The following is a 14,417-nucleotide window of genomic DNA, read 5'->3' as shown; positions in this document are numbered from 1 at the left end:
CACGGGGGGTGCTGCCACCTCTCATGCCCACTCCCTTCACACAGTGCTGGTAGCAGCAGCAGTGCAGCTAGTAAGCTACACCAACCACACCAGGACACACAGCAGCAGGCCATGTGGATGTGGCTCTGGCCGGGTCCCAGTGTGACAAGGTTCCAGCGACATGTGTCATTTGAGAGTGGGCTACCAATCACCTCCACCCGGTGGCAGTCTCGCCGGTGCGACCCCAGGCAGGCACGGGTCACGCGTGGCTAATGCAGGCATGACCACAGTGAGCCATACAACCTGCACTGTACAGTCTGGGGCTGCCAAGTATACCTCCGTGTAGGCATCACAGATGGCTGAACTGTAGTACACACATACCCACACACAGCAGACACAACTGTAGGGCTCCACCACATCCACATACGCATTCTGCACAGTCATGCCCAGTAAATGCACCGCCCTTTTACACACACCAATAATACGATGTCATCCATTGGTACAGCTTCCTATGCCCCTGGCACACATATACTTCCACCCTGTGCATATGATGATGAAGCCTCTGCCGCCTTTGTTAACCGGATCCACACCATCGGTGCACAGTTGGCGCAAACATATTCTGATGCACAGGGGTGGACAAGATAGTGAGGAGGTGTATGTGATACCTGTGTCTGCATAGTGCGTGGATGTATGTTGCAGTGGTTGTGTATGACAAGGCATGACAGGTGCGAGGTATGATTTTGGGTTGTGTAATCGACACATCATGCAGCAGACATACCATGTAATGCAGGTGCAGCATACATTGATCTGTGTAAATACGCGGTATGTGTGGCGTAAGTTACATGTGTGTAGCAACCGCTGCGGTTCTGTTAACCTGCATATGCCAAATATGGTGTACTTGCTCGGTATGTGCCTACTGGAAGAGCACTGTTATCAGTCCCCACTCATCGTAGCTGTGGGTTACCCACAGGCACATCTGGCAATATCAGCATAAACCACAGGCACCCGCAACCTGCATGGACCCTACATAGGTACATAGCATAGGTACATACCAGGCTATGTGCTCTACGGCATGTGTAAGCCTAGCCAGAGTGTGTGTGGCTTTCACCACCCCTTAGGATGAGGATACTACATCCATCGTCCGGCTGTCCCTCTGTCCAGCAGTGACACAGAGATGATGCCTGGCGCATACCCACGATCACACATCCACATGTCTGGATTACTCTTGGACAAAGTCAGTCAGGGCTCTGCCCACATGGGCTGGGAATCCTTTCCATGTTGTAGGGGGTCTCTGGGCTGATGACCCTGTCCCCAGCACATCCTATTTATGTCCGTGTTGAGGTTTCTGTCAGTTGCTTCTGTGCCCGTGTTTGCTTGGAGCCTAGGAGGTGGAACATGTCCATGTCACCCAGGTCGGACATGGCCGTGTATGTCAGGCACAGATCACCACAGAGCAGACAGGCTGAAGGTATACAGCGGAGTCCCCTCGGTCGGGCAGCGTGTGACATGTCTCAGCACCTTTATCCCTGTGTTGTGGAACGTTTGAGGTCCTTCCGAGTGCTGCAGGTGTCAGGTTAGGTACATTCCAGATGTGGTGTGTATGCGCAATCATTGGTCTGATGTGTGAAGAGTACAGGGTACAATGACCTCCCCTGATGTGGATGTGTGAATCCTTTCATGACCAGGTCGCCACAGTGGAATCTCTTCCCAACCACATTGGCAATGTGAGTGTGACAGAGGTTACCGACAGGTTTGGTATCCATGTCCTGATCCGTCCACCATGTTTAATGGATTACCACCTATATGGTAAGTCGGGGTGAACATGTCTTTCCCAAAGGGTAGGTCTACACCTTCCCTGGCATGTAGCATCAGGCCATGGCTCTGGCACCAGTTATCCATTTCTATGAGACCCCAGGTGGATGTCCGTGTCTGATGGGGTGTTGAGTATGGTGGCCGGTGTGCAGTCATCTGCATACCTTGTCTGCCACAATCCCCCTATGTTTGCATGCACATTGGAAAGATGAATGCCGAACAGGAGGGGCCCAGGACTGAGCCCTGTGGGCCACCACTCGGGACCAGCTTGGAGTCTGACATGGCACCAGGAATACAAACCCTGTGTGGTGTGACCTCCATCCAGTTGGCAAAACCATCGTGTGACATATGTCTCCACATGTACGCTGGTGAGCCTTTCTGCGATGCTTACGTGGAGTGTGGTTTCCTCGCTCCCGCCAGATCATGGTAGTCTGTGCAAAACGGCGTACCCCCATCAATGACCTTAGTGTCTCCTGCGGACAGGTCGAGCAGGTTTGGGAGGCAGGATCTGCCCTTGACTAAGCTTCGATGTGGGTATGTTCCGGTATTGGCTGTACAACAATGTCTTTATTCATGGGCTCCAGTATGGACCTCCCCACAGCTTTGCAGACAAGGCTTGTCAAGCTGATAGGGCAGGGATGTCTACAGTCCATAAGAGCACTACCCTGGTGTAGTGGGACCACAGTTGCCGTATGCCATCCATCGGGGACATAGCCCGTAGTAAGCCTAAGATGAAACAGCGGCCTTATGTGCGGGGTGAGGGCCTTAATGAGGTTGTGTAGCACACAGCCAGGGACACCATCTGGTCCCATTGATGCTGTGTTCACTGCTTAACAGATATCAGCCCTCTCCTGGGCATACGGGATGTTTGGGAGGCTAGACTCTGTTGGGATGGATACATCCCCTCTTGGGGGGGAGGGAGGGTAGATGTATGCATGGAACATGTCCGCTGGTTTGTTGACAATGTCTGTGGGTTCAGTGATCATTGTACCATTCTGGAGTAATTCCGGGCATGACTGTGTGCTCCCACCCATGTTCCTACCATAGCTAAGGAAGGCCCTATGGTTGTCTTATGTGTCCTTTGCAGTACCACTCCCACAGGTGGCCTTGGATGATTGTATGAGTGATCGTATGTTAACACCGGTATTAATCAGTGATGCCTTACCTGGTACTGATATTGCTCTGTCATGTATTAGCTCTCAACTCTTGTTGTACGGTTTGTCAATGGCTGGGGTCCACCAGACCATGTGCCTGCCTTCGGTGGACAAGGTCCTGATGTTATCAGGATCGCTTGGTGCAGACATTCCTGGGGGTGCTCATAGAAGGCATTTGTAAGGGTTTCAGCAGTGTGGCCTGTGTTTACCACTGGCATGGAGGCCTTGTAGGGTACCACACCGGTCGTATGACGTGTGTGGTTTGCTGTGGAGAGGTCGTCACTGTGGTCTCCCATGCCGGTGTTGGGTGCAGGATGCGGATCTCCAGTGGGTTCACTATATGGTCTGACATCACCATTGAGGGATGTACATCCTGTGTGGAGCATATTGTCCCCATGTGTGATGATCAGAAGTAGTATACGTCCCCCCTTGTGGGTATGGTGCATGGTTGTTCTACAGCATTCAGGTGTATGAACACCTGGGACCTTTAGTGTAGGGTGTTGTGTCCTGGGTAATGTTCCCGGTCTATGTATGGGTGGTTGATGTCACCCAATATGACGATGTTGAGAGCATTCACACTCACCAGTGTCTTCAGGAAGGCTGTGCAGGTATCCTGGGTTTGGGAGGGTGGTCTGTAGCATACAACAAACTGTAGGGCAGTCCTACCCATGGTTAATTGCACCTGGATATTCCCCGCTGCTACGTGCATCTCTGCCAACCTGGAGGTGTGTGTATCCTTCATGGAAATGGAGACTCCCCTCCTTCTGTGTTATGTCCGGTTATGGTACTGAACGTGATATGGGGTATGACCCGATAGTGCTGGGGTGCTCTCAGTAGCCCTGATCAATGTTTCAGTCACAGCACTGACATCGATGTCCTCCATACTGAGGAGGGCATTTGAGGGTGTGCAGCTTGGGCGTAGACCACTGGCACTGAGCAGTATTACCCTGTGTGTTCTCCAGGTTTGTAGTGTAGGGTGGTAGGTTTATCATTCCAGCCTTGCCTGCAGTGGGCACTGTGGGGGTGGCAGGTGCCTTAGCCAAACCCTTGAAGACCAGGAGCGACAGGTGCGAGCCATACCTTGCGAAGGGGCATGGCGTGCCAAGCATGTCATCCCAGGTATGAGGAATCTGGATCTCCTCAGACTGACACCGGTAACCAGGCACATTATCAAGGGTGACCACTTTGAGCCAGTATAGTGGCATCATACTTGATGAGGGTGGGATACTGCCCAGGGTCAGGGACATGCTGGCCTGGGCTACACAATCTGAGTGGCCCTCTATGTCTCCTTTAATGTATCCCAGGGTGGTATGTCTCCAGTCGTTGACACCAGCATGGGCAATGACCGCGTCATACCTGTACATGCTGCGGAGTGACCTGAGTGCGTCTGTTATGTGGCGTATTCCAGCACCCGGCAGGCAGCCTACTGTGATCATTCCCTTGTTCAGTCTGGTGGGTGGGACGTCGGTGTGTCTGACAGTGGCGTCACCCATTACAGGTGTGTCTGGCAGTGTGTGTGTTGCCTTTGAGGCTCTGACAGTTTAGCACACTGACGTTGAGAACTATGTGTTGCATGTCCTATGTCTTGTGGAGGCAGTTGCTTGTGTGTCTGCTTCAGAGGGCTTGTTAGGTTCGTGACATGTCTTAACAGTGCCTCCAGGTATGTCTTAGTGTGTTCATGTGTTTGATTAGCATTTGCGATAGTCACATGTGACACTGGGTATGTGGTGTGCATGGTGTCCTTCCCCTCCCGCTTGGTCTTGCCAGTCATGGTTTGGGAGAGCACAGCCCCCTGTCTGGCTATATAGTTGCATCTGTCACATGTATTATGTTCATTGGGGGAGGTGTGGCTTGTCCGTGTCAATGAGGCACCTGTAACAGTGGCCAGGACACCCAGATTCACCATCTGAACAGGAGAGGTCGCTAGCAATTGACCCTTCGACATGCCAGAGAACGTGAATGCATTTGCTGTGTAACCAGGTCAGAAGGCACCTATAGGGAAGTGGGTACACAAGGGGATTCTAGGCCAGTGTAGTACTCCATTTAGTATACATGTACTTTACCTATGTAGGAATACTATGGGAGCAGGTGCAGAGCTTTTGTGATATAGAGAACAGACAGTCGGGATTGGAAGAAGAGAGGTCATACACATAAACCTGCGGAGCACGGGCGGATACAGTGTAACGTTGCTTACACGGTACATGACGCACATGTCCACACATATACTGCATCTGACGCCTGTGGTCGGTGCCACAGGCTACGGTGGACAGAGACATCACATACATGGCATGACACAGTACAGGTATGGTGACATTCTGCAGGTGTCGTGCGTGGTGTGCTGGCTACTGACCGCAGGTGTCACCTGTCAGCTGTGGTGCACGGTGTTCGACAGTCGGATGCTGTACCGGTACAGGAATATGCCTGCATTGTCGCGTGCACCTCTAAGGCACACACACCATTGTGTGCAGATGGGGACACCTGTCTGTGTGGTCAGCACCCTCACAAGACAATGCACCCGACGCCATGTCACAAGGGGTGGTCTTGCACAGGTGGCCAGTAAGGCTCACAGGTATGGCAATGACAGGACTGTACAATGCAGCACCAGTACGGGATGGTCACCCTGTGTGGTCAGTGTCCAGTCACAACACTATATCTGCATACACCCTCTCAACAGGCAGCAGACATACACACATGTTGACACACTGACATGGTGGTGGCCACACATGTCTACATGGAGGGATGACGTGTTGCATGTACTGCACCATCCACATCGATGCACCCCACACTGAGGTAGGTACAGATCTCTACCATGGTGTACAGTGATGTGTGGCACGTGGCACATAGTCCCCCTGATCTGTGGCATACATGGGCACACATTCCTGCACACATGTTGGTGCTAGGAATGCCACACCCGCTACATGGGATTTGTGCAGGCATGCAGCGGTATGTGGTGCATCCTGCGTACTACCACTGTATCTGGCAGCTGTGCCAATATCTGCACTTGGGAGGTGGTAGGGGTTACAGTGGCAATGTGACATATGGTCGATCATGCATGGCCGATGGGTATGCATCATGGCAGCGCCGTCATGTAAAGGCGACATAGCAGACTGTATGCACATGGCAGGGTAGGATGGTGTGTGACACACCTGTGACCAGCACCTGCACACATGCATGTGGACAGGTGTTTAAACACATGGTGTACACACAGACTGCCATGCGTGCTGTTACTATGCCACCATATGATGGCCCCCATGATGGGTATGCATGTGGTAGGGGGTTGCAACTGTGTTACGGACACCAGACACGCTCCTGCGGCTGCACCGTGCACAGTACATGTGTCACATGTATCCCCTGTTGCCATGTGTGTATGCATTGCTACGTTGTGACATGTGTGTCAACATACATGGAACATGGACTGTGGTATGGTATCACAGCTGTCACAGGCAAACTGTACAAGGGTATGTGTCCCAGTGAACACCGCTACACCCTGTAGGGGTGCATACCACAGACATGTGTCCGCCTTCCCTTCGTGTGTGTATTACCGCGTACGCCTGTGTTATGCATGTGGTACATCACAGGCTTCGTATGTGTCCTGCGTGCAGTCCATGCACACAGCCAGGAAAGCACATATGTGACATATCCGGACATTGTTTCACTGTGGTACAGCTGCAGTCATGTGTCATATCTGTGTCAGGCCCGTGGTATGTGTGGAGCACGCCTGTCCGTGTATACCGGTACGGGTGGACTACATCACACCTGGGGGATCATTGATAGTACATGTGTACTCTACACGACGAACGTACACTGCCACATAGTCTTCTGGGCATATGTCACATGCAGTTGCTGGACCATGAGGCATACTGCTGCACCGATGACATGGTGCTGGCATAGCAGCTACAGTGTTCACTACGGTGTGTACATGTTCAGCCTGCACCCGTGATGCCTGTGCTGTCATCTGTGTGTGTACGTGTGACTGCATGTGTGTCCACCCTGTGCGTGTGTACGGGTTTACCTGGCCATGACTTGCGGTGTGTGCACTCCGTCTGCATGCCGGATGGCACGTAGCACATACTACGTGTGTGAGCATGGCTGGGTTGCTGTTGTGTGGGTGGACACACACGACGGTCCACATTCTGCCTCCCATGCCGTCGCCCCATGTGTATGCATGTCTGCACTGTGCCGATTCTACGTGTCTGAGCATGCCCAGTAAGCAGCTGTGTAGATGGACACACAGTACAGTGCACACCGTGCCCGTCTGCATTGATACCCCGTGTGCATGCCTGTTTCCCCTTCGCAACTGCCACGTCTGTGGCATGGCCGGGTTGCTGTTGTGTGTGTGGACACACACGATGGTCCACATTCTGCCTCCCATGCCGTCGCCCCATGTGTATGCATGTCTGCACTGTGCCGATTCTAAGTGTCTGAGCATGCCCAGTAAGCAGCTGTGTAGATGGACACACAGTACAGTGCACACCGCCCGTCTGCATTGATACCCGGTGTGCATGCCTGTTTCCCCGCAACTGCCACGCCTGTGGCATGGCGGGTTGCTGTCGTGTGGGTGGACACACGATGGTCCACATTCTGCCTCCCATGCCGTCGCCCCATGTGTATGCATGTCTGCACTGTGCCGATTCTAAGTGTCTGGGCATGCCCAGTAAGCAGCTGTGTAAATGGGCACACAGTACAGTGCACACCGCGCCCGTCTGCATTGATACCCGTGTGCATGCCTGTTTCCCCTTCGCAACTGCCACGTCTGTGGCATGGCCGGGTTGCTGTTGTGTGGGTGGACACACACGACGGTCCACATTCTGCCTCCCACGCCGTCGCCCCATGTGTATGCATGTCTGCACTGTGCAGATTCTAAGTGTCTGAGCATGCCCAGTAAGCAGCTGTGTAGATGGACACACAGTACAGTGCACACCGCGCCCGTCTACATTGATACCCCGTGTGCATGCCTGTTTCCCCGTTGAAACTGCCACATCTGTGGCATGGCCGGGTTGCTGTTGTGTGCGTGGACACACACGACGGTCCACATTCTGCCTCCCATGCCGTCGCCCCATGTGTATGCATGTATGCACTGTGCCGATTCTAAGTGTCTGAGCATGCCCAGTAAGCAGCCGTGTAGATGGACACACAGTACAGTGCACACCGCGCCCGTCTGCATTGATACCCCGTGTGCATGCCTGTTTCCCCTTCACAACTGCCACGTCTGTGGCATGGCCGGGTTGCTGTTGTGTGGGTGGACACACACGATGGTCCACATTCTGCCTCCCATGCCATCGCCCCATGTGTATGCATGTCTGCACTGTGCCGATTCTTAGTGTCTGAGCATGCCCAGTAAGCAGCTGTGTAGATGGACACACAGTACAGTGCACACCGTGGCCGTCTGCGTTGATACCCCGTGAGCATGTCTGTCTCCCCTTCGCAACCGCTAGGTGTGAGAGGCATGGCCAGTACACCATTCGGGGGTACACACTACAGTCAGCACTGATGTCTGCTACTAGGCGTGTAGCCATGGCCAATGACATCCTGCATAGCCATGGTGACCATCCAGGTAACTCATATGTGGCTGTTATGCCTGTTCTGTAAATGCATCATGCTGTAGTGAGTTCATGTAGGTAGGCGTAGGTTCGACTCCCGGCCCTTCCCTGTGTGTGTGTGTGTGTGTTTCCAGCTGCCTCTGCAGATGAACATGCTTTTAGACGCTTTGCAACACATACCTTGGCTATTGTCAGCTATTCCCTTACGGGTGATGTCACCCGCCTAGAAGTATGCCTCTGACAGCGCTGTGCTCAGTAATCTCGGTAGCGCGTTCTGTAAATGCATCATGCTGTAGTGAGTACATGTAGGTAGGTGTAGGTTCGACTCCCGGCCCTTCTCCGTGTGTGTGTGGGGTGTGTGTGTTCACAGTTTCCTTAGTAGAGTGTAGTTATTTTAGACGCTTGGCAACACATACCTTGGCTATTGGCGGATATTCCTTTACGGATGTTGTCACCCACCTGGACATGTGCCTCTGACGGTGATGCGTTCGGTGGTCCACGTAGCACGTTCCATACCTGTGTCATACTGTTGTGTGGTTGGGTATGTGGGGGTGTGGTCAATCACCATGCCTGCCACATGTGTGTGTGTCTATGCTCCCAGCTGCATGGGTTCATAGGGTATGGCTTTAGAGTTTCCGCAGAACACTCATATCCTGCCACCATCCCTGTGTTTGTGGATGGTGAGACGCAACTCGTGGACTGCCTGTGTGCCTGCTGTGGTTGGCGACCTCCGTAGCGTGTTCTCCATGTGCACCCTGCTATGGTGTGGTGGGGTGGTGCTGTGTACGTTACACTCACGGGCTTGCCACATGCGTCCGTCTGTATCTCTGTCATTGTATATCTACATACCTATGTTGTGCCCATAGCGCTGCTCTTGCATGGACAGCTGTCTGTCCCATGTATCGCATATTTGCATGGCTGACACATAGAACTGTGGTACGGTGCATATCCACTTATTGTCCATGCAACGTCCATATTCCAGAACACCCTAGAGACATCTGCTGGATATCGTGGCAGACAGCTATCCTTGCTGTACTGACACTGTACACACCATAAACCTTGTGTGTAATTGCCTATTTATGGTGTGTGTATGTCTAACTGTGCTGTATGCATGGTCGTGTGTGTGTCCCGCTATAGCCATCTGTGCAGGTGTCGCCACTATGGGTAATCCTTGTGGACCACTGTTTCATGTGCACTTCTGCACATACCTGCAGACCGTACTACCCCTCCTACGGCAGCGGCCTTAGATTGACCGCTGCCCTAGGCTATAGGGCTCCATGGCACCCACCACCACAACACATGGTGCCCCCATCCTGGTATACCTACATGACATACCTACTAGACAGGTGGCCCTACTAGTGCGGCGCCCTAGGCAGCCGCAGGATTGGCATATGCCTACGGCCAGCTATGAGCACATCACAAGGCATACGTCTACATTCAGTGTTTTACGAAGGCTAGGTTATAATACCAGAGGGGGGACCTCATCTACTATGCTTTAGAATGCAGATTTAGATGGATTATTAGGTGGAGGGTTGACCACACACCAGGGCTGACTGATGAAACACTGATTAAGCCTCTTTTGAGAAGCAGGTGGCTTAAACCCCCGTAACAGGAATGTAGTTTAGGTACAGATATACAGTTAACACACATTAGTCCACTCTTTCAGTTGTTTACCACTGTATTACATTGATATGATATGCATATCGTCTATATATATTGTTAGATCTTTGATTGATGAGTATTAGGCATAGTACAATATCATATAATACATGTGTTAATAGGATGTTTTTGGAGATGTTAATATATGTGTGTGTAGTTAACATTGCGTCTGTGCTTTATATGCTGTGGTTGCATGTTCATTGTTTGCTGAGAAATTAACCAATGAAAGTGTAAGGGGGGATATTTAAAGCCTGAATGCTTTTATGTTATGTGTAAGTCTGACGGAGCCTACGGGTGAAAGCGCTTACATGTCTATGAAGGAACCTTTGTATACCATTTGTGACCTGTCCTGGACAATGTCTACGTTGACTGTTTGATCTACCTATGTGTGTTTTGGATTGTGTGCCATAAGGTGCCAGCGGTTCTTTGATGTTGATTAGGTGTATTCCATGGTCAATTGACATTAATCCTATTAATTCACTGAAGGATGTTCTTTATAAGTGGGAACGCCATAGTTTGACCATCCTATGACCATCCTAGCTGAGGTTGTTATTGTGCCATTGGTATGTGTTCCACAGGTCGCCCATTTGTTCCACGGTATGGAAGCGAGTGATCCCCATTTTGGTGCTGGCAGATTGAATGCTGTGTACGTCGGTATTTGCACGGCGGTCTGACTTTGTATGGGGAGTGTCTACTGTAGTCCCTATCTGTATTTCCTGTGTTATGCCTCACTGCAGCTGTGTGATTCCACCAGGTTTGCAGTTATGGGTGCCATCTTGGTCGTACGCTTGACCATCCATGGGAATTGCCTACTGGACACTGGTATAGGGCAGTACACATTTCACACCTGCATTTAGCATTATCCGGTGGATGCTTTGCATTATTAGTGGGGAGTAAGGCATGTGCTACTCCCACATCCCTCCCACGGGGCGGGACAACGGATTATCTGCCAAACAACACCGAGCCCCATTTCTGCATACCCAGGATCCCATGGCTGCAACCCTCGACGGTACCCATTACACATCCGTCATTTGTGCGGGAATGGGATGTGGGCGACTTCTATGGACTCTACAATCTGGGGATTTCTGTTCATATGTCCTGCATTTCATGGACACTTGTCATCAACCTTGAACACGCTGGTGGTGCATATGTCTGGCTGTGCCATAGTCACGGCTGTCAGTTCTTCTGTGTCTCGATCGCAGCTGGTTGACATTGCGTACGGATGAATTTTTGGGGTCCTACAATGGACACCAATGTGCATATGTAAAGTGTAGAACTTGTTGGACTGTGTCCATCTGGCCAGTGGGTTTGACTGCTGCTGTATGTTCCCCAATCGCGGATGTCTGTTTGACTACCCATATTATGTAGTGCTACGTTAACCAGGTTTTTCTAAACTGAACCCAAATGGTGTAAATCCAATGATGCAGGCTAACAAATGCTTTAACTAATCCTTAGATGCCCCATTAGGAAATTTCCGCCACTGTATTGTCAAAATAACACAACCAAAACATGTAGATCCTATTTATTCATTGAAGGATGTTATTTATAAGTGGGAACGCCATAGTTTAAAGATCCTATGACCTTCCTAGTTGATGTTGTTGGTGTGCCATTAGTATGTGTTCCGCAGGTCGCCCATTTGTTCCGCAGTATGGAAGCGAGTGATCCCCATTTTCTTGCTGGCAGATTGAGTGCTGTGTACGCCGGTCTGACTTTGTATGGGGAGTGTGTACTGTAGTCCCTATCTGTATTTCCTGTGTTATGCCTTACTGCAGCTGTGTAATTCCACCAGGTTTGCAGTTATGGGTGCCATCTTGGTCGTATGTTTGTCCATCCATGGGAATTGCCTACTGGACACTGGTATAGGGCTGTACTCATTTCACAGCTGCATTTAGCATTCTCCGGTGGATGATTTGCATTATTGGTGGGGAGTAAGGCATGTGCTATACCCACATCCCTCCCACGGGGCGGGACAATGGATTATCTGCCAATCAACACTGAGCCCCATTTCTGCATACCCACGATCCCATGGCCACAACCCTCGATGGTACCCATTACACATCCTTCAGGTGTGCAGGAATGGGATGTGGACGCACCTCTATGGACTCGTCAATCTGGGGATTTCTGTTCATATGTCCTGCATTTCATGGACACTTGTCATCAACCTTACACACGCTGGTGGTGCATATGTCTAGCTGTGCCGTAGTCACGGCTATCGCTTCTTCTGGTAGTACGATAGCTGCTGAATGGTATTCCGTAAGGATCAATTTATGGGTCCTACAATGGACACCAATGTGCATATGTAAAGTGTAGACCTTGTTGGACTGTGTCCATCTGGCCAGTAGCTTTGACTGCTGCTGTATGTTCCCCAATCGCGGATGTCTGTTTGACTACCCATATTATGTAGTGCTACGAAAACCAGGTTATTCTAAAATGAACCCAAATGGTGTTAATGTAATGATGCAGGTTAGCAACTGCTTTAACTAATCCTCAGTAGTCTCAATAGGAAATATCCGCCACTGTCTTGTCAGATTAACACCACCAAAACATGTAGATCCTATTAATTCATTGAAGGATGTTCTTTATAAGTGGGTACGCCATAGTTTACAGATCCTATGACCTTCCTAGTTGACGTTGTTGGTGTGCCATTAGTATGTATTCCGCAGGTCGCCCATTTGTTCCGCAGTATGGACGTGAGTGATCCCCATTTTCTTGCTGGCAGATTGAGTGCTGTGTACGCCGGTATCCGCACGGCGGTCTGACTTTGTATGGGGAGTGTCTACTGTAGTCCCTATCTGTATTTCCTGTGTTATGCCTTACTGCAACTGTGTAATTCCACCAGCTTTGCAGTTATGGGTGCCATCTTGGTCGTACATTTGTCCATCCATGGGAATTGCCTACTGGACACTGTTATAGGGCTGTACACATTTCACAGCTGCATTTAGCATTCTCCGGTGGATGATTTGCATTATTAGTGGGGAGTAAGGCATGTGCAATACCCACATCCCTCCCACGGGGCGGGACAATGGATTATCTGCCAAACAACACCGAGCCCCATTTCTGCATACCCAGGATCCCATGGCTGCAACCCTCGATGGGACCCATTACACATCCTTCATGTGTGCGGGACTGGGATGTGGATGCACTTCTATGGACTCGACAATCTGGGGATTTCTGTTCATATGTCCTGCATTTCATGGACACTTGTCATCAACCTTAAACACGCTGGTCATGCATATGTCTAGCTGTGCCGTAGTCACGGCTGTTCACTCCTTCTAGGTCGCTCGATCGCAGCTGGTAGATGTGGCATACGGATCAATTTTTGGGGTCCTACAATGGACACCGATGTGCATATGTAAAGTGTAGAACTTGTTGAACTGTGTCCATCTGGCCAGTGGGTTTGACTGCTGCTGTATGTTCCCCAATCGCGGATGACTGTTTGACTACACATATTATGTAGTGCTACGAAAACCATTTTTTCTGAAATGAACCCACATGGTGTAAATCCGATGATGCAGGTTAGCAACTGGTTTAAATAAACCTCAGAGGCCCCAATGGGAAATATCCGCCACTGTATTGTCATAACTAACACCACCAAAACATGTAGATCCTACTAATTCATTGAAGGATGTTCTTTATAATTGGGAACGCCATAGTTTAACCATCCTATGACCTTCCTAGTTGACGTTGTTGGTGTGCCATTAATATGTGTTCCACAGGTCGCCCATTTGTTCCGCAGTATGGTAGCGTGTGATCCCCATTTTCTTGCTGGCAGAGTGGGTGCTGTGTATGCCGGTATTCGCACGGCGGTCTGACTTTGTATGGGGTGTGTCTACTGTAGTCCCTATCTGTATACACATTCCACACCTGCATTTAGCATTATCCGGTGGATGCTTTGCATTATTTGTGGTGAGTAAGGCATGTGCTACACCCACATCCCTCACACGGGGCGGGACAATGGATTATCTGCCAAACAACACCGAGCCCCATTTCTGCATACCCAGCATCCCATGGCAGCAACCCTCGACGGTACCCATTACACATCCTTCATGTGTGCGGGACTGGGATGTGGACGCACTTCTATGGACTTGGGACTCTGGGGATTTCTGTCCATATGTCCTGCATTTCATGGACACATGTCATCAACCTTAAACACGCTGGTGGTGCATATGTCTAGCTGTGCCATAGTCACAGCTGTCGCTTCTTCTGGTAGAACGATAACAGCTGTATGATATTCCATAGTAATCAATTTTTGGGTCCTACAATGGACACCAAT

This window comes from Protopterus annectens, chromosome 8.part0, assembly GCF_019279795.1.
Source record: "Protopterus annectens isolate FY-2018-M chromosome 8.part0, PAN1.0, whole genome shotgun sequence".
In the NCBI taxonomy this organism is placed as follows: Eukaryota; Metazoa; Chordata; order Ceratodontiformes; family Protopteridae; genus Protopterus; species Protopterus annectens.
Note: the sequence above shows the minus strand (reverse complement) of the source record.